We start from the raw sequence: 22,666 nt of genomic DNA on the forward strand, positions 1-22,666 counted from the left end.
AAATTGAGAGCTTTTCCTTCCGGCTCAGCTCCTTCTTCACCACAACGGATCGGTACAACGTCCGCATTACTGAAGACGCCGCACCGATCCGCCTGTCGATCTCATGAACCACTCTTCCCCCACTCGTGAACAAGACTCCTAGGTACTTGAACTCCTCCACTTGGGGCAGGGTCTCCTCCCCAACCCGGAGATGGCATTCCACCCTTTTCCGGGCGAGAACCATGGACTCGGACTTGGAGGTGCTGATTCTCATTCCGGTCGCTTCACACTCGGCTGCAAACCGATCCAGTGAGAGCTGAAGATCCCGGTCAGATGAAGCCATCAGGACCTCCCTAGGGAGGTGTTTAGGGCACGTCCACGGGGAAGACCCAGGACACTTAGGGAAGACTAGGTCTCCTGGCCTGCCTGGGAACACCTCGGGATGCCCCGGGAAGAGCTAGACGAAGTGGCTGGGGAAAGGGAAGTCTGTGTTTCCCTGCTTAGGCTGTTGCCCCCGCGACCCGACCTCTGATAATCGGAATAAGATGGATGGATTTTGATATTTACGGACATCAAATAAACATTTCTTGTGTTTGGAATTGTTGCCCAATGCATATGTGATTTAAATCTCCCGTATGCTTGTTTCACCAAGGCCTCAACAGTAAAAATTGGATCTCACTTCCAGATGTCCTTTGTGGTTTTCGAACCTCCTTTGAAATGCACAGGAATCCAATAAAACAAATGGCTTAATCAAATTCAAACCATTAAGAGCTAATAATAAACTGACGTCACAAATCTTGTTAATAGACCGAGAGACAAGATACAGAATATTTTTCTTATCCACTAACAATGTTGGACTGAGACAATAAATCTTTATTGTTCAAGGCTAAGCAGGTTTCTCTTTTTCGTTTTATCTTTGGGGTGAAGCTTTTTGATGTTCGGCACACATGTCAAGGCAATTTTTTTTCTTTTTTTTTTTTGTTATCATATTTGAAGTGGAGCTTATTTATAAAACTTCTGTTTTAGACATTTAGAAAACGTCTGCACTATTAACGATTTAAATGCAATGAAAGCCCTATACTCCTTTTAGATTCAAATTACTAAGTAGTTTTAAGATTTTACCACCGTGACATACATTTTTTGGTTGCTACAGTTGAGCACACACATGGTATTAACTCTTTGCCACTTTTACTGCATGGACTTGCAAGGATCAATTGTAAAAGTCAGTGGTTGTCAAAATTAATGAGTCGTCTGTACCACATGGGCCTTGATGTTGTATAGTAAGTGCTAACTAGAAATACAGTCTGGGGTAAACTTCAAACACTCTTGTGTAGCTTTAATAGTAACTTTGAAAAAAAAAGTGGTTTTAGAACATCCGGGTCTCTGCACTGCTTGTGTTATTTAGTTTTACCAAAATAAATGTGCTTTTTATGTTGCCGGCTTGCGTTTTATTACTCAGCCAACATGAAAAGTATTTAAACAGCAATTCCTGGTATCATATGTTTGCAGGAATAAAAAAACATTCCTAGTGCAATATCTTTTTTTTAAAGGTGGACTTGAGTGACTCACAATGCGTCAGAATTTTGGTATTGAGGAAGTCCATTCCAGGATAAAGTTTGACGAAACAGACTTTTATTTATATGCATCTTAAACATTTTTTTTTTACAGTAGCTCATCGCAGACAGATTTATTAAATTTACATAAATTGGTCATTAATTTAATGTAAATTACATTTGATTTAATTATTTAGTTATGGGTAAAATCTTTTTTATTAATACACATAATAAACTGTACTTTGTGTGTGTGGTCCAATCCAACCGTGTTCGTCTGACATTTCTGTTCCATAGTAAAGTTTGACTGTCATCTTTCGGGAATGTAAACAATGAAACACCGGCTGTGTTTGTGTTGCTAAAGCCGCCGCAATACACCGCTTCCCACCTACAGCTTTCTTCTTTGATGTCTCCCATTGTTCATTGAACAAATTGCAAAAGATTCAGCAACGCCAGTTGTCCAGAATACTGTGGAATTTTGCGATGAAAACAGTCGACTTAATAGCTGCGAACGATGCTGGAACAAAATGTCCTCCACAATCCGTGACGTCACGTGCACGCGTCATCATACCGACACGTTTCAGCCAGATATATTTTGGCGCGAAATTTAAAATTGCAATTTAGTAGACTATGTGTTGTGTTGCAATGTTAAGATTTAATCATTGATATATAAACTATCAGACTGCGTGGTCGCTAGTAGTGGCTTTCAGTAAGCCTTTAAAACAAAATCATATCAAAACTATGCAAATTATACGATGACATCATTGTGACCACGGCCCTAACCACACCCCCACTGCCACTGATTTATTTTAGCAATCTCAGGGAAACCCTCAAGTAAATGTAGCCAAAACGACTCACTATAGAGATGACCCATGCAAAAAGGGGCCACTTTGCAAAAATGCAAATTACCACCTCAAGGGAGATGAAACCCAATTCGAACATGGAAAATCTGTGAGGCCCTTGTGGTTCTCATGTTTATGCTCATTCTGTGAGATGAGATATGTAGAGTTGTCTGAGTTAACAGAAGGGTTGCAGCGAGCTGCCTTGTCCCTTGTTCTAGTCTAAACCAGGGGTGTCAAACATACGGCCCGCGAAAATTTTTTGAATGAAAGAAACTGCTGTTCTAAATGTGTCCACTGGATGTCGCAATAGCAATTCTTTGTATCTTTGTAGATGACAAAATAATTCACATGATGTTGGTACATCCGTCGAGGAAAATGTTTAAACCTCATAAATAACATCCTGTAATTTGATTTTGTTATATTTATTTTTTTATCTTGATAGATTGAAAATTAACACCAATAAGTTGACTGATGAACTCTATCACATAATTGATTCAGAAAATCTAAATAACAGGGGCTTCACGGTGGCAGAGGGGTTAGTGCGTCTGCCTCACAATACAAAGGTCCTGCAGTCCTGGGTTCAAATCCAGGCTCGGGATCTTCCTGCGTGGAGTTTGCATGTTCTCCCTTCCTCCCACTTCCAAAGACATGCACCTGGGGATAGGTTGATTGGCAACACTAAATTGGCCCTAGTGTGTGAATGTTGTCTGTCTATCTGTGTTGGCCCTGCAATGAGGTGGCGACTTGTCCAGGGTGTACCCCGCCTTCCGCCCGATTGTAGCTGAGATAGGCGCCAGCGCCCCCCGCGACCCCGAAAGGGAATAAGCGGTAGAAGAAAAAATTGAATCTAAATAACAAACACATCGACCAAGGTCTTAACAACGTTGACTGATTAACGTTGTTAAAGTCTTGGTCAAGTGGGGGTGACCCTAGGATGCAGAGACGGGAGACAAGGTGGGATTACAAAAAATGAAAAGAAAAAAAATTAAACAAAAGGGAATAACTAATGGCGATGGGGCAGAGACGCACACCATGTAATCAGGAAAAAAATGGGTTCCTCAGAGGTCGGCAGGTGAAAGGGCCAGGGCACACTGAGCAAGGCACAATAAATTCTTTTACCCCAGGGGGAATAGGAAATTAACACACAAGAGGTCAGGGAATTCAGGACAAAGTAGCCAAAACGTACCGGGACTGGTGAAGCAGGTGCATGCAGGAGATGAGTTCGGGATACAATAACCGGCGAGGCCAAGCTGTCATTGACGAGCCTAAATACTGCCGGGTTTCCTGAGAGCAGGTGTGCCAGAAGGTCTGCCCCTTGCAGAAGATGTAACACAGATAACACAGGTGCAGAAAAGGAGAAGGCGGGATAAAACTAAAACACAACAAAAGTTTATTTATATAGCCCTAAATCACAAGTGTCTCAATGGGCTGCACAAGCCACAACGACATCAGATCCCACATCAGGGCAAGAAGAAAACTCAACCCAATGGGATTACAATGACAAACCTTGAATGGGGACCGCAGATGTGGGTGCAATGGACGCCTGGTGGATCCAGCATATTAGTGTGAGAGTCCAGTCCATAGTGTATGTATAAAAAAAGTATGTACACTAGGGGAGTGGGAAAAATCGATTCAAATACGAATCGCGATTCTCACGTTGTGTGATACAGAATCGATTCTCATTTTTTTAAAAATCGATTTTTTTTTTTTAGCAATCCAACAAACCAATACACAGCAATACCATAACAATGCAATCCAATTCCAAAACCAAACCTGACCCAGCAACACTCAGAACTGACACAGATCACCACACAGAACAAACCAAAAGTAGTGAAACAAAAATGGATATTATCAACAACAGTATCAATATCAGTTATAATTTCAGCATAGCAGTGATTAAAAATCCCTCATTGACATTATCATTAGAAATGTATAAAAATATAAAGAAAAGAACAATAGTGTCACAGTGGCTTACACTTGCATGGCATCTCATAAGCTGGACAACACACTGTGTCCAATGTTTTCACAAAGATAAAATAAGTCATATTTTTGGTTCGTTTAATAGTTAAAACAAGTTTACATTATTGCAATCAGTTGATAAAACATTGTCCTTTAAAATTATAAAAGCTTTTTTTAAAAAAAAATCTACTCTGCTAGCATGTCAGCAGACTGGGGTAGATCCTGCTGAAATCCTATGTATTGAATGAATACAGAATAGTTTTGAAACGGAAAAATATCGTCTTTGAATCGAGAATCACGTTGAATTTTAAAAAATCAATATATAATCGAATCGCGACCCCAAGAATCGATATTGAATCGAATCGTGGGACACCCAAAGAATCGCAGCCCTAATGTATACTTATACCTGCAACATCTATCCATCCATCCATTTCCTACCGCTTATTCCCTTTTTGGGTCGCGGGCGGGGCGCTGGCGCCTATCTCAGCTACAATCGGGCAGAAGGCGGGGTACACCCTGGACAAGTCGCCACCTCATCGCAGGGCCAACACAGATAGACAGACAACATTCAAACACTAGGGCATTCACGGGGAGAACATGCAAACTCCACACAGAAAGATCCCGAGCCTGGGATTGAACCTTCGTATTGTGAGGCAGATGCACTAACCCCTCTGCCACCGTGAAGCCTCAACTAACTGCAACATACAAGTGTAAAAATAAAAACATTATAATTTGTACATTTTCAGAATGTGCTTGTTCTGTTTTTAAACAAAGAAAACAATCTGAAGTTGTCTTTATTTTTAAGTTACCGTGCCTGTGATTTTACCAGTAGATTTTTGAGTTTGACACCCCAGGTCTAAATCCATCCATCATCTTCCGCTTATCCGAGGTCGGGTCGCGGGGGCAGCAGCCTAAGCAGGGAAACCCAGACTTCCCTCTCCCCAGCCACTTCGTCTAGCTCTTCCCGGGGGATCCCGAGGCGTTCCCAGGCCAGCCGGGAGACATAGTCTTCCCAACGTGTCCTGGGTCTTCCCCGTGGCCTCCTACCGGTTGGACGTACCCTAAACACCTCCCTAGGGAGGCGTTCGGGTGGCACTTCATCTGGCTCCTCTCGATGTGAAGGAGCAGCGGCTTTACTTTGAGTTCCTCCCGGATGGCAGAGCTTCTCACCCTATCTCTAAGGGAGAGACCCGCCACACGGCGGAAGAAACTCATTTCGGCCGCTTGTACCCGTGATCTTATCCTTTCGGTCATGACCCAAAGCTCATGACCATAGGTGAGGATGGGAACGTAGATCGACCGGTAAATTGAGAGCTTTGCCTTCCGGCTCAGCTCCTTCTTCTCCACAACGGATCGGTACAACGTCCGCATTACTGAAGACGCCGCACCGATCCGCCTGTCGATCTCACCATCCACTCTTCCCCCACTCGTGAACAAGACTCCTAGGTACTTGAACTCCTCCACTTGGGGCAGGGTCTCCTCCCCAACCCGGAGATGGCACTCCACCCTTTTCCGGGAGAGAACCATGGACTCGGACTTGGAGGTGCTGATTCTCATTCCGGTCGCTTCACACTCGGCTGCGAACCGATCCAGCGAGATCGGTTCGATTAATTATATTCATCCGTCAGATAATCTGCTGTTAGAAATCTCACTCATCCGTCATTCCTCTTCCAAAATATACGTTGTTCGAATATAAACACCAGCTTATCATTCTGCCTGAACCGCATTTCAGTTGATCTCAGTCCAGCCTATCTTGGAGCAAGCCGGAGTTAATGAGGCGGCATTATCTGCCCTCAGTGGTGCATTAGTCCAGTCTGTCATAGAAGGCCCTAAGGAGGACCAAAGCCCCGTCTTGCGGCCGTCAGCACACTCATGCACGGGCAGGCTCCATGTGCCTTCAATTAAGGGCTGCAACCGGAGTCCAAATGGGGACGTTTAAAGGAGCGGGACAGGCTTTAGAGCGGTGCGAGAACACTGGCCTGTTGTGATGGCGTCTAATGAGATCACTCCGAGCTGCATCCTTCAATGGCTGCCATTCATTAATGTGATGCTTCTTTGTATGTTTGTCCATGTCCCATTGGGCTAAATAAGCTTTCACGCTGTGTTCTGCTGGAAACCTTGTGGGTGACCGGGGGGGGGCCAGCTAAAATAGTCGGCTCTTAAGGTTTCCATACAGCTAATGATGGGATGATTGAGGAATGTGCCCATCCTTTGGCTTCCCTCTGCGCTGTTTGGGCCTTAAGCTGATTGGCTCGTATTTGTATTTTATCTCTGATTGCTAAAGGCTTTTAGAAGTGTGTGGTACAAAGCTGGCCAGCAGTTAGGCTCCATATTTATTTTTGCAATAGAGTTGCGCCATATAGACAATGTACTAGGGCTGCGAATCTTTGGGTGTCGCACGATTCGATTCAATGTCGATTCTTGGGGGTCGCGATTCGATTATAAATCGATTTTTTTCGATTCAACTCAATGTATTTTTTTAATCTGAGTTTAATACATTTTGTACTATTCGCACAGCTTTGTTATTTTGAGTTGAAAAAATATTTTTCTGTTTTATTTCCATCCATCCCATCCATTTTCTACCGCTTATTCTCTTTCGGGGTCACGGGGGGCGCTGGCGCCTATCTCAGCTACAATCGGGCGGAAGGCAGGGTACACCCTGGACAAGTCACCACCTCATCACAGGGCCAACACAGATAGACAGACCAATTTAGTGTTGCCAATCAACCTATCCCCAGGTGCATGTCTTTGGAGGTGGGAGGGGCCTATCCCCAGGTGCATGTCTTTGGAGGTGGGAGGGGCCTATCCCCAGGTGCATGTCTTTGGAGGTGGGAGGGGCTTATCCCCAGGTGCATGTCTTTGGAGGTGGCAGGAAGCCGGAGTACCCGGAGGGAACCCACGCATTCACGGGGAGAACATGCAAACTCCACACAGAAAGATCCCGAGCCTGGATTTGAACCCAGGACTGCAGGAACTTCGTATTGTGAGGCAGACGCACTAACCCCTCTGCCACCGTGAAGCCCTCTATTTTATTTATGTTATGTAATTCTGTACTACTTTTTTGTGTTGTTAATACCCATTTTGACTAACTGGGTTAATAAAAGTGCCACTGACTGTTTATTAGGGCTGCGAATCTTATGATGTCCCACGATTCGATTCAATATCGATTCTTGGGGTCGCGATTCGATTATAAATCGATTTTTTTCGATTCAACGCAAATGCATTTTTTTAATCTGAGTTTAATACATTTTGTACTATTCGCACAGCTTTGTTATTTTGAGTTGAAAAAATATTTTTCTATTTCATTTATGTTAGGCCCACATCTGAGGTCCTCTCCAAGGTTTCTCATAGTCAGCATTGTCACTGGCGTCCCACTGGATGTGAATTCTCCCTGCCCACTGGGTGTGAGTTTTCCTTGCCCTTTTGTGGGTTCTTCCGAGGATGTTGTAGTCGTAATGATTTGTGCAGTCCTTTGAGACATTTGTGATTTGGGGCTATATAAATAATCATTGATTGATTGATTGATTGAATATCGATTCTTGGGGTCGCGATTCGATTATAAATCGATTTTTTTCGATTCAACGCAAATGCATTTTTTTAATCTGAGTTTAATACATTTTGTACTATTTGCACAGCTATGTTATTTTGAGTTGAAAAAATATTTTTCTATTTTATTTATGTTATGTAATTCTGTAGATAGTACTTTATTGATTCCTTCAGTAGAGTTCCTTCAGGAAAATTTAAAAAACTACTGTACTACTTTTCTGTGTTGTTAATGCCCATTTTGACTAACTGGGTTAATAAAAGTGCCACTGACTGTTTACTAGGGCTGCGAATCTTATGATGTCCCACGATTCGATTCAATATCGATTCTTGGGGTCGCGATTCGATTATAAATCGATTTTTTTCCGATTCAACGCAAATGTATTTTTTTAATCTGAGTTTAATACATTTTGTACTATTCGCACAGCTATGTTATTTTGAGTTGAAAAAATATTTTTCTATTTTATTTATGTTAGGCCCACATCTGAGGTCCTCTCCAAGGTTTCTCATAGTCAGCATTGTCACTGGCGTCCCACTGGATGTGAATTCTCCCTGCCCACTGGGTGTGAGTTTTCCTTGCCCTTTTGTGGGTTCTTCCGAGGATGTTGTAGTCGTAATGATTTGTGCAGTCCTTTGAGACATTTGTGATTTGGGGCTATATAAATAAACATTGATTGATTGATTGAATATCGATTCTTGGGGACGCGATTCGATTATAAATCGATTTTTTTCGATTCAACGCAAATGCATTTTTTTAATCTGAGTTTAATACATTTTGTACTATTCGCACAGCTATGTTATTTTGAGTTGAAAAAATATTTTTCTATTTTATTTATGTTAGGCCCACATCTGAGGTCCTCTCCAAGGTTTCTCATAGTCAGCATTGTCACTGGCGTCCCACTGGATGTGAATTCTCCCTGCCGACTGGGTGTGAGTTTTCCTTGCCCTTTTGTGGGTTCTTCCGAGGATGTTGTAGTCGTAATGATTTGTGCAGTCCTTTGAGACATTTGTGATTTGGGGCTATATAAATAAACATTGATTGATTGATTGAATATCGATTCTTGGGGACGCGATTCGATCATAAATCGATTTTTTTCAATTCAACGCAAATGTATTTTTTTAATCTCAGTTTAATACATTTTGTACTATTCGCACAGCTATGTTATTTTGAGTTGAAAAAATATTTTTCTATTTTATTTATGTTAGGCCCACATCTGAGGTCCTCTCCAAGGTTTCTCATAGTCAGCATTGTCACTGGCGTCCCACTGGATGTGAATTCTCTCTGCCCACTGGGTGTGAGTTTTCCTTGCCCTTTTGTGGGTTCTTCCGAGGATGTTGTAGTCGTAATGATTTGTGCAGTCCTTTGAGACATTTGTGATTTGGGGCTATATAAATAAACATTGATTGATTGATTGATTGAATATCGATTCTTGGGGTCGCGATTCGATCATAAATCGATTTTTTTCGATTCAACGCAAATGCATTTTTTTAATCTGAGTTTAATACATTTTGTACTATTCGCACAGCTATGTTATTTTGAGTTGAAAAAATATTTTTCTATTTTATTTATGTTATGTAATTCTGTAGATGGATAGTACTTTATTGATTCCTTCAGGAGAGTTCCTTCAGGAAAATTAAAAAAAAAACTACTGTACTACTTTTCTGTGTTGTTAATACCCATTTTGACTAACTGGGTTAATAAAAGTGCCACTGACTGTTTACTAGGGCTGCGAATCTTATGATGTCCCACGATTCGATTCAATATCGATTCTTGGGGTCGCGATTCGATTATAAATCGATTTTTTTCCGATTCAACGCAAATGTATTTTTTTAATCTGAGTTTAATACATTTTGTACTATTCGCACAGCTATGTTATTTTGAGTTGAAAAAATATTTTTCTATTTTATTTATGTTATGTAATTCTGTACTACTTTTCTGTGTTGTTAATACCCATTTTGACTAACTGGGTTAATAAAAGTGCCACTGACTGTTTACTAGGGCTGCGAATCTTATGATGTCCCACGATTCGATTCAATATCGATTCTTGGGGTCGCGATTCGATTATAAATCGATTTTTTTCCGATTCAACGCAAATGTATTTTTTTAATCTGAGTTTAATACATTTTGTACTACTCGCACAGCTATGTTATTTTGAGTTGAAAAAATATTTTTCTATTTTATTTATGTAGGCCCACATCTGAGGTCCTCTCCAAGGTTTCTCATAGTCAGCATTGTCACTGGCGTCCCACTGGATGTGAATTCTCCCTGCCCACTGGGTGTGAGTTTTCCTTGCCCTTTTGTGGGTTCTTCCGAGGATGTTGTAGTCGTAATGATTTGTGCAGTCCTTTGAGACATTTGTGATTTGGGGCTATATAAATAAACATTGATTGATTGATTGATTGAATATCGATTCTTGGGGTCGCGATTCGATTATAAATCGATTTTTTTCGATTCAACGCAAATTTATTTTTTTAATTTGAGTTTAATACATTTTGTACTATTCGCACAGCTATGTTATTTTGAGTTGAAAAAATATTTTTCTATTTTATTTATGTTATGTAATTCTGTACTACTTTTCTGTGTTGTTAATACCCATTTTGACTAACTTGTTAAGATCCGTACTCCGATCTTCCCATATTATGGTTTATTGTTGCATTTTTATCACTCCGTCGTTCTACCCTCATACTTCCTGTTTTTGTTCATTACCATGGTTACTCATCAGTTCACCTGCTACAGATAATCACCGTCACTTTATAAACCGTCCTCTTTTGTTTGTTCAGCCTGGGTTCATAATTTGCTTTTCACGCAACAAGTTACTTCTGCAATACTCTCAAGTATGTATATTCTCGCTAAGCTTTTCACGCTAGCCATTGTTCATTCCAGCTCTCATGCTGAAGTTTTTGTTTTTCTCTTTAATGTGTCTATGCGCCAGTTTAGTTCTCATTTTTGTATATCCTAGCTTTTATGCTAGCGTCCTATGTTTGTTTTATCATACTAGCTCTAGCATTTTTGTTGTATAGCTCTTTTTGTTATTTAAATAAATTGTGTATATCTTACCTTTGCTGTGTTCACTTGACGCATCCTCGAGGGAATCGAACCCGGGATCGCAATGCCGAACAGACGTAACATAACTGGGTTAATAAAAGTGCCACTGACTGTTTACTAGGGCTGGGAATCTTATGATGTCCCACGATTCGATTCAATATCGATTCTTGGGGGTCGCGATTCGATTATAAATCGATTTTTTTTCGATTCAACACGGTTGTCGATTCAAAAACGATATTTTTCCGATTCAAAACGATTCTGTATTCATTCAATACATAGGATTTGAGCAGGATCTACCCCAGTCTGCTGACATGCTAGCAGAGTAGTAGATTATTTAAAAAAAAAAAAGTTTTTTATAATTGTAAAGGACAATGTTTTATCAACTGATTGTAATAATGTCAATTTGTTTTAACTATTAAACGAACCAAAAATATGACTTATTTTATCTTTGTGAAAACATTGGACACAGTGTGTTGTCAAGCTTATGAGATGCCATGCAAGTGTAAGCCACTGTGACACTATTGTTCTTTTTATTTTTATAAATGTCTAATGATAATGTCAATGAGGGATTTTTAATCACTGCTATGCTGAAATTATAGCTAATATTGATACTGTTGTTGATAAAATTATTTAGGTTTGTTCTGTGTCGTGTTTGTCGATTGCTCTGTTTATTGCAGTTCTGAGTGTTGCTGGGTCAGGTTTGGTTTTGGAATTTGATTGCATTGTTATGGTATTGCTGTGTATTGTTTTGTTGGAATGATAAAAAAATAAAATAAATAATAATTTAAAAAAAATATATATTTTTTAAAAGAGAATCGATTCTGAATCGCACAACGTGAGAATCGCGATTCAAATTCGAATCGATTTTTTCCCACACCCCTACAATGTACGATACAAATTATATGAATAGAGCAGTTAATACTATTGTTTAGAGATGTCCGGTAATGGCATTTTTTTCGGATATTCTGATATTTTCCAATTCTTGATTACCAAAGCCGATATGAACCGTTTCCGATATATACAGTCGTGGAATTAACACATTATTGTGCCTAATTTTCTTGTGATGCCCCACCGGATGCATCAAACAATGTAACAAGGTTTATCTGAAATAAATCAACTCAAGTTATGGAAAAAATGCTAACACGGTACTGCCATATTTATTATTGGAGTCACAAAGTGCATTGTTTTTTTTTTAATATGCCTCAAAACAGCAGCTTGGAATTTGGGATATGCTCCAGGGGTACCACCTCCTGGTACCCCAGCACCTCCAAAACCCTTAAATCCAGACTCCAAACATCCCAGAACAAGCTAGTCGGGTCACTTCTAGACCTCCACCCCAGATCACACCTCACTCCAACCCACTTCTCCAAAGTGGGCTGGTTCAGGGTGGAGGACAGAGTAAAACAACTTGCACTGAGCCTAGTCTATAAAATCCACTACTCCTCCCTGATACCGAAGTACATGTCAAACTACTTCCTTAACGTAAATGACCGCCATAACCACAACACCAGGGGGAGCTCCACAAACCACGTTGAACCCAGATTCCGATCTAACAAAGGTCTTAACTCATTCTCTTTCTATGCCACATCAATGTGGAATGCACTCCCAACAGGTATAAAAGTAAGTGCATCTCTATATTCCTTCAAAACCGCTCTAAAACAACACCTCCAGGCAACTTCAACTCCTTACTAATACCCTCCTCCATTCACATCCCATCTCCCCGGATTATAAATAACCTAATGTAAATAATCAAATGTACTTCTAATGTATTTACTTGCTCTTATGCTATCTGAACTCACTATGTTTTCTTACATATCCTACCAGTGTGGCACATATTCGTAATAGTGTTAAATTTGTTTAGACGGCCACCCTCAGTGTGACCTGCATGGGTGCCCAACAAGTGAAAAGCCTTAGATATTATGTGACTGGGCTGGCACGCAAAGGTTTGTTGGCGCTCTGTACCTCTCCCCACGTCCGTGTACACAGCGACGTTTTAAAAAGTCATACATTTTACTTTAAGAAACCGATACCGAGGATTTCCGATATTACTTTTAAAAGAATTTATCAGCCGGCATCCTTACTATTGTTGTATCGTATTAATGATGTTGACCAGGTAGGCGCTACAGGGTCATCAGGTCTAAGACAAACAGACTCAAGAATAGTTTTTCCCTTAAAGCCATAACCAGGGTGAACTCTCATAGGCACTGACTTTATAGTTTAGCACCTCTCTGTGTGCAATATTTTACTTTCCACCCACAATCCGAAATGCTTCTGTATATATGTGTATAATATTTATTTCCTGCAAATAATACATTGACCGTACATCGTTCTCAGGACTGTAGTGTGCACCTTACCTTCTTTTGCACTATTTTTAATTTTCTTTTTTTCCTACGTTTTGCATATCTTCTAAACTGTCGCACTGATACTGGAGTTGTTTTTAATCTCATTGTACCTGTTTATGGTGACAATCAATCAATCAATCAATCAATGTTTATTTATATAGCCCTAAATCCCAATCCAATCCAATCCAATCCACTTTATTTATATAGCACATTTAAACAACAATAACGTTTCCAAAGTGCTGCACAGCCGTGTTAAAAACAATTGTAAAAAAAATAAATAAATAAATAATATAAAATAAAAAAAAGTATATATATATAAAAAAAAAAATATATATATATATATTAGGCTTCACGGTGGCAGAGGGGTTAGTGCGTCTGCCTCACAATACGAAGTTCCTGCAGTCCTGGGTTCAAATCCAGGCTCGGGATCTTTCTGTGTGGAGTTTGCATGTTCTTCCCGTGACTGCGTGGGTTCCCTCCGGGTACTCCGGCTTCCTCCCACTTCCAAAGACATGCACCTGGGGATAGGTTGATTGGCAACACTAAATTGGCCCTAGTGTGTGAATGTTGTCTGTCTATCTGTGTTGGCCCTGCGATGAGGTGGCGACTTGTCCAGGGTGTACCCCGCCTTCCGCCCGATTGTAGCTGAGATAGGTGCCAGCGCCCCCCGCAATCCCTAAAGGGAATAAGCGGTAGAAAATGGATGGATGGATGGATATATATATTATGCTCCACCAATGACTGAATAAAAACAAAAAATAAATAAATATAAAACCAATAAAAACAATATAAAAACAAATATGATTAAAAACTATTTTAAAGGGTCAAATCAATTAAAACAGTAAAATAAAAATCAAAGTGTATAAAAACCACAGAGGACAACAGAGGACAGAGGACCACACAACTCACGTAGTGTTAAAAGCCAAAGAATAAAAGTGGGTCTTAAGACGAGACTTAAAACACTCCACTGTGGAAGCAGTTTGAACATGGAGGGGCAGAGTGTTCCAGAGCTTAGGGCCGACCACAGAGAAGGCCCTGTCTCCCCTGGTCTTAAGTCTGGTCTTGGGCACCACGAGCTGGAACCGGCTCCCAGACCTCAGAGCGCGGGCAGGAGTGTAAATTTAGATGAGGTGCCAGTCCATGTAAAGATTTAAAAACAAACAGCAATGTTTTAAAATCAATTCTAAATTGGGGTTATATGCTGGGGTTTCCTGGCCCCTGTTAAAAGTCCTGCTGCTGCGTTCTGGACTAACTGCAACCGGGAGAGAGCTTTTTGGCTAATGCCAGCATAAAGTGCATTGCAGTAGTCCAGGCCACTTGAAATAAAAGCATGCACGACTTGTTCCAAAAGGTTAAAAGATAAAAACGGTTTAACCTTTACTAAATGACGACGGTGATAAAAACACCATTTTAAAACGCCATTGACTTATTTGTCTAGTTTAAAATGGCTGTCTATAGTGACGCCAAGGCTGGTGACTTTGGGACGCACATCATTTTGCAATGGTCCCAAGTCAGTGAGGGCCGGACCAAAAACACAAATGTCCCAAAGGACTGTACAAACCACTACGACTACGACATCCTCGGAAGAACCCACAGAAGGGCAAGGAAAAACTCACACCCAGTGTAATAAGTGAATAAAATGCATTCTATTCTATTCTATTGATGACACATTCTGTGTCTTGCAAATCTGACAGCGACAAGCGAATTAACGCGTCTTCAACACACTGCAGGGTTCCTGCTAAGCGGCTAACAACACTCCACAATGCAAAGCCACTTCTAAGTCAGTAATCCTTGCCTCCGCAGAGGCAGATAAACGATGTTTCTTACAAGTATTATCACTGGAGGATTTGCCAAACACTAACTGCAAGCTAGAGGTCTTGATTGTAAACAAAATTGGGACCTCTATTTAATGATACAACTCTAACATTTGACAACCAAATAATAAAACAAGGCGACACGGTAAAGAATCTGGGTATTATCTTCGACCCAACTCTCTCCTTTGAGCCACACATTAAAAGCGTTACTAAAACAGCCTTCTTTCATCTCCGTAATATCGCTAAAATTCGCACCATTCTGTCCACTAAAGACGCTGAGATCATTATCCATGCGTTTGTTACGCCTTGTCTCGATTACTGTAACGTATTATTTTCGGGTCTCCCCATGTCTAGCATTAAAAGATTACAGTTGGTACAAAATGCGGCTGCTAGACTTTTGACAAGAACAAGAAAGTTTGATCACATTACGCCTGTACTGTATATACCTTTATATACATATATACATACATATATACCTGTACTGGCTCACCTGCACTGGCTTCCTGTGCACTTAAGATGTGACTTTAAGGTTTTACTACTTACGTATAAAATACTACACGGTCTAGCTCCATCCTATCTTGCCGATTGTATTGTACCATATGTCCCGGCAAGAAATCTGCGTTCAAAGGACTCCGCCTTATTAGTGATTCCCAAAGCCCCAAAAAAGTCTGCGGGCTATAGAGCGTTTTCATTTCGGGCTCCAGTACTCTGGAATGCCCTCCCGGTAACAGTTCGAGATGCCACCTCAGTAGAAGCATTTAAGTCTCACCTTAAAACTAATTTTTATACTCTAGCCTTTAAATAGACTCCCTTTTTAGACCAGTTGATCTGCCGTTTCTTTTCTTTTTCTCCTATGTCCCACTCTCCCTTGTGGAGGGGGTCCGGTCCGATCCGGTGGCCATGTACTGCTCGCCTGTGTATCGGCTGGGGACATCTCTGCGCTGCTGATCCGCCTCCGCTTGGGATGGTTTCCTGCTGGCTCCGCTGTGAACGGGACTCTCGCTGCTGTGTTGGATCCGCTTTGGACTGGACTCTCGCGACTGTGTTGGATCCATTGTGGATTGAACTTTCACAGTATCATGTTAGACCCGCTCGACATCCATTGCTTTCCTCCTCTCCAAGGTTCTCATAGTCATCATTGTCACCGACGTCCCACTGGGTGTGAGTTTTCCTTGCCCTTATGTGGGCCTACCGAGGATGTCGTGGTGGTTTGTGCAGCCCTTTGAGACACTAGTGATTTAGGGCTATATAAGTAAACATTGATTGATTGATTGAAAGACAAGTTGTCTTGTAATTCACTATTTTATTTAAGGACAAACTTTCAATTAGAAACATATTTTTAATTTACCGGAAGATTTTTTTTTTGTTAAAATAAAGCCAATAACGCAATTTTTTTTGGGTCCCCTTTATTTAGAAAAGTACCAAAAAGTATCCAAATCATTTTGGTACTGGTACCAGTACCAAAATATTGGTATCTGGAAAACACTAGTGTAGATAGAAACATGTTACAACAGAGAGTATCCGTCTAATAGCAAATTATCAAGTAGCTTTAAAATAATTTCGGGAAAATTATACAACTAGAACATACATACCGTATTTTTCGGACTATACATCGCAGTTTTTTTCATAGCTTGGCTGGGGGCGCGACTTATACTCAGGAACGACTTATGCGTGAAATTATTAACACATTACCGTAAAATATCAAATAATATTATTTAGCTCATTCACGTAAGAGACTAGACGTATAAGATTTCATGGGATTTATTGATTAGGAGTGACAGATTGTTTGGTAAAGGTATAGCATGTTCTATATGTTATAGTTATTTGAATGACTCTTACCATAATATGTTACGTTAAAATACCAGGCACCTTCTCAGTTGGTTATTTATGCCTCATATAACGTACATGTCAGAGTTATTTGTTGACGAACCCCAAAATGCAGAGATGGAGGCAGGCATGGAGTGAGCAAACATGATTTTAATATAAATACTAAGACAAAATCAAACAAAGGGATCAAACCAAAAGCGCGTACGTGGGCGGAATAACAAACTAAGGGAGCTAGCACTGGAAGCTAGAAGACAAAAAGGAACTTTGGCATGGAAGTTAGTGGATACCAAACAGAAAAACTGGAAATAACTAATGGCTAACAAGAACAGCTTACCGCTACGACGACCAGGACAAACTGTAGCATGACAGGTAATAGCTGAAAAGAATCACAGACACGACAAGAGCAACATATGGTAACGACAAGTCCGAATGACAATACAATACAATGATCCAGCAACTGACACAAGACGAAGAGGGTACAAATAGGAGTGGGCTGATTGGCAACAGGTGTCACCGTTGAACACAGCACTCAGGGAACAAGACAGGAAGCTGACAAAATAAGAGCACTAGACAGGAACTAAAGACAGGAGATACTAAACACAGAGGAAACAGACAAATGCAGAGGAAAACTAAAACATAGACAAACTGTCAGGGGAAAGCCTGACAGTACACTTATTCAGCCTGTTGGTCACTATTCTTTATTTATTTTAAATTGCCTTTCAAATGTCTATTCTTGGTGTTGGGTTTTATCAAATAAACTTCCCCCAAAATGCGACTTATACTCCAGTAGGACTTATACATTTTTTCCTTCTTTATTATGCATTTCGGCTTGTGCGACTTATACTCCGGAGCAACTTATACTCCGAAAAATACAGTAATATTTTACCGCAAACACCAACAGCCAATTTAGGAGCTTTTGCAACCTGTTTTGAAATGTCTCTATTATCATTTATTTACTAAATAATATATTGTTATATATATATTGTATTGCAGGAGGCTGCAATAAACATTGCAATAAATATTTTAGGCCAGGGGCGCTCACACTTTTTCTGCAGGCGAGCTACTTTTCAATTGACCAAGTCGAGGAGATCTACCTCATTCCTATTTATAATTTATATTTATTTATTCATGAAAGAGACATTTTTTGTTAACAAGTTAATGGTGTTTAATGATAATACAAGCATGTTTAACACACATAGATTCCTTTCTTTCATGAAGACAAGAATATAAGTTGGTGTATTACCTGATTCTGATGACTTGCATTGATTGGAATCAGACAGTGGTGCTGATAACGTCCGCATTTTCAAATGGAGGAGATAAAAAGTCCTCCTTCTGTCCAATACCACATGAAAGTGGTTGGATTTGGCATCTCATTTGTCCAACTTGCATACTCGTTTTTAAACACTTTGTTATGAGAGTAGCATATGTGTGTGGCCCTTTAATGTCTGGCAGCAGGTGAGTGACGTCAGTGAGTGTGCGGGTGGGCAAGCAAGTGCATTGGCATCAAACTCCGTAGCTTGCTAGCTTGTGCACGCTAGCTTTCTGAGACTCTTATTTTGTTAGCACAGGCAGGATGAAACAGGTCTTTTATGGTGAAGACAGGAACTGTGCAGTCAGTCTTTAGAGTTTTGACAGTAGGTACGGAGTCTCTAGAAATAAAATGTGTTTCTCTGCGTCCGCCCTGTTAGTGATTTTTTTCTTAAATATGAGCTCGCAGCAGCCAGCGTCATCTCACAAGATCCTCGGGTGCCGAGAATGTCAAACAACTGACGAATGGTATGATTGATGATTGCTCATTTTTTTGTCTATTTTTTAATGCCTGGCTTGAGATCGACTGACACACCCTCCGAGATCGACAAGTCGATCGCGATCGACGTAATGGGCACCCCTGTTCTAGGCTATTTATGCAATATAAAATAAAATTGTGAAAAACTGCATTCATTATTCGGTATTCGGCCTTCGGCCAAGCGCTTACATTTTATTTGGCTTCGGACACAAATTTTCATTTTGGTGCATCCCTAACACTGATATATATATATATATATATTATATATATATATAATATATATATATATATATATATATATATATATATATATATATATATATATATATATATACTTGAAATTCAGTGAATTCTAGCTATAAATATACTCCTCCCCCTTCATCCCGTCCCGACCCCCAATCTCCCGAATTTGGATGTCTCAACGTTGGCAATCATGCCTACAGGACAGTGGTTGAAAAACACTGCCTTAGATATACCTGAAAAACAATTACTCATTTTAGCACCATTTTTTTTTTTTTACACACCAGTTTTCCAATTGGTGGGAAGAATTGTTAGTACTGTAGTGTTGTGTAAGGAAACCTGATATCACACAGCGTCACATAGCAGCATCCCAACGGATCAAATGCTTACCTTATGAAGAAGCGTGACGACCTGTCGCAGCTTGAATCGGTGCTAAATGCAGACGTCATTTTTATGTCTATTTTTTAATGCCTGGCTTGAGATCGACTGACACACCCTTCCGAGATCGACCAGTCGATCACGATCGACGTAATGGGCACCCCTGTTCTAGGCTATTTATGCAATATAAAAAAAATTGTGAAAAACTGCATTCATTATTCGGTATTCGGCCTTCGGCCAAGCGCTTAAATTTTATTTGGCTTCGGCCACAAATTTTTATTTTGGTGCATCCCTAACATCCATCCATCCATTTTCTACCGCTTATTCCCTTTCGGGGTTGCGGGGGGCGCTGGCGCCTATCTCAGCTACAATCGGGCGGAAGGCAGGGTACACCCTGGACAAGTCGCCACCTCATCACAGGGCCAACACAGATAGACAGACAACACTCACACTCACATTCACACACTAGGGCCAATTTTTAGTGTTGCCAATCAACTTATCCCCAGGTGCATGTCTTTGGAGGTGGGAGGAAGCCGGAGTACCCGGAGGGAACCCACGCATTCACGGGGAGAACATATATATATATATATATATATATATATATATATATATATATATATATATATATACCCTTGAAATTCAGTGAATTCTAGCTATAAATATACTCCTCCCCCTTCATCCCGTCCCGACCCCCAATCTCCCGAATTTGGATGTCTCAAGGTAGTTGAAAAACACTGCCTTAGATATACCTGAAAAACAATTACTCATTTTAGCACCATTTTTTTTTTTTACACACCAGTTTTCCAATTGGTGGGAAGAATTGTTAGTACTGTAGTGTTGTGTAAGGAAACCTGATATCACACAGCGTCACATAGCAGCATCCCAACGGATCAAATGCTTACCTTATGAAGAAGCGTGACGACCTGTCGCAGCTTGAATCGGTGCTAAATGCAGACGTCATTTTTATGTCTATTTTTTAATGCCTGGCTTGAGATCGACTGACACACCCTCCGAGATCGACCAGTCGGTCGCGATCGACGTAATGGGCACCCCTGTTCTAGGCTATTTATGCAATATAAAAAAAATTGTGAAAAACTGCATTCATTATTCGGTATTCGGCCTTCGGCCAAGCGCTTAAATTTTATTTGGCTTCGGACACAAATTTTCATTTTGGTGCATCCCTAACACTGATTATAATAATATATATATATATATATACTTGAAATTCAGTGAATTCTAGCTATAAATATACTCCTCCCCCTTCATCCCGTCCCGACCCCCAATCTCCCGAATTTGGATGTCTCAACGTTGGTAATCATGCCTACAGGACAGTGGTTGAAAAACACTGCCTTAGATATACCTGAAAAACAATTACTCATTTTAGCACCATTTTTTTTTTTTTACACACCAGTTTTCCAATTGGTGGGAAGAGTTATTAGTACTGTAGTGTTGTGTAAGGAAACCTGATATCACACAGCAGCATCCCAACGGATCAAATGCTTACCTTATGAAGAAGCGTGACGACCTGTCGCAGCTTGAATCGGTGCAAAATGCAGACGTCGTTTTCATGTCTATTTTTTAATGCCTGGCTTGAGATCGACTGACACACCCTCCGAGATCGACCAGTCGATCGCGATCGACGTAATGGGCACCCCTGTTTTAGGCCATGCCGCCCATCCTCATCCCTCTTAATATTTAGACCAAGGAGGGTTATGGCTCGAAAATAACACATATGTTTCAAATATTGAGGCTAAAGATGGTGCATGCACTAAAAATGTCGTCTTCTTTCCGCTCCACTGGCATTCTCAAAGGTTCTTTGGGCACTTAAGCTTCCATGCAATAAACATCAGTGAGAGAGTGGCCTCCTTTGCTGATGTGCCATGATTTAAGCTCATCCTTCAGTGGTGCCTCGAGTCTCCTTATGGTAAAAGCTTTGGGAATGAGAATGACAAAAAGACTCCGACCCACCATTCAATTATTTGTAGCCTCTTTGTATGGACATTCCATCCCACCCTGCTGGTCCCCTCCATCTGGTGGGGGTCGCTTGTTGAACCCCTTTACGGGTCAAACAGGAGCAGGCAACGCGGTGCATGCGAGAAGCCTCCTCTGCAACCCATGCCCGTTTCCATGAGAAAGACAAGAGCTCGAAATACGCGAGGAGGAACAAATCAAAGCAATTTATTAGCGTGCATGCGAAAAAGGTCAGACGGAGACAAAAAGCCCTCCTGTTGTGAGAGGGCTGATTGTTTCGTGGCTTCGTCTAACGGAGACTGGATGACTTGCAAAGCATTCGACATGGGTCAGGCTGAGGGTAAACAAAAAGGTAGAACACATCGGAGAACAAAAAGCGTCTTCTTGTTGGGCTGAGGGCTTTATTCAATAAATCCTGTTTAGTTTACTTTTTCTATTTGTGTGTTAAAAGAGTTAACAAAATTGGATTGTGATATGAGATGTTCCTACTTCTTGCAGGGTTAGTTGGGGCATGGGCCAATTAGGTCGATTTACTTTCTTCATTGCAAGGCTGAAAGGTTTCTTGAGGTATTCATCAGTAAATAATGCAGATGCAGCTATGGATTATTTTAGTAATTTAAGTAATCCAGTGACTCATTTGTCCGATTAATTGAGTAATTAAATAAAATACTCTTAAGAACCTCAATGGGCTTTGTAGAGAAACCAGTTGAAATCATCAATCAATCAATCAATGTTTATTTATATAGCCCCAAATCACAAATGTCTCAAAGGACTGCACAAATCATTACGACTACAACATCCTCGGAAGAACCCACAAAAGGGCAAGGAAAACTCACACCCAGTGGGCAGAGAGAATTCACATCCAGTGGGACGCCAGTGACAATGCTGACTACGAGAAACCTTGGAGAGGACCTCAGATGTGGGCAACCCCCCCCCCCCCCCCCCCTCTAGGGGACCGAAAGCAGTGGATGTCGAGCGGGTCTAACATGATACTGTGAAAGTTCAATCCATAGTGGCTCCAACACAGCCGCGAGAGTTCAGTTCAAAGCGGATCCAAGACAGCAGCGAGAGTCCCGTCCACAGGAAACCATCTCAAGCGGATCAGCAGCGTAGAGATGTCCCCAACCGATACAGGCGAGCGGTCCATCCTGGGTCTCGACTCTGGACAGCCAGTACTTCATCCATGGTCATCGGACCGGACCCCCTCCACAAGGGAGGGGGGGACATAGGAGAAAGAAAAGAAGCGGCAGATCAACTGGTCTAAAAAGGAGGTCTATTTAAAGGCTAGAGTATACAGATGAGTTTTAAGGTGAGACTTAAATGCTTCTACTGAGGTGGCATCTCGAACTGTTACCGGGAGGGCATTCCAGAGTACTGGAGCCCGAACGG

General features: G+C 40.9%; 1 protein-coding gene across 1 annotated transcript in view; it reads left to right on the forward strand.

Annotated features, from left to right (window-relative positions):
- Positions 1 to 22,666, forward strand: part of tmtc2b (transmembrane O-mannosyltransferase targeting cadherins 2b) — a 360,692-nt gene that overhangs the window by 84,151 nt on the left and 253,875 nt on the right. The gene's annotated exons all lie outside the window — the stretch shown is intronic.

This window comes from Nerophis ophidion, linkage group LG12 (assembly GCF_033978795.1).
Source record: "Nerophis ophidion isolate RoL-2023_Sa linkage group LG12, RoL_Noph_v1.0, whole genome shotgun sequence".
Lineage (NCBI taxonomy): Eukaryota > Metazoa > Chordata > Actinopteri > Syngnathiformes > Syngnathidae > Nerophis > Nerophis ophidion.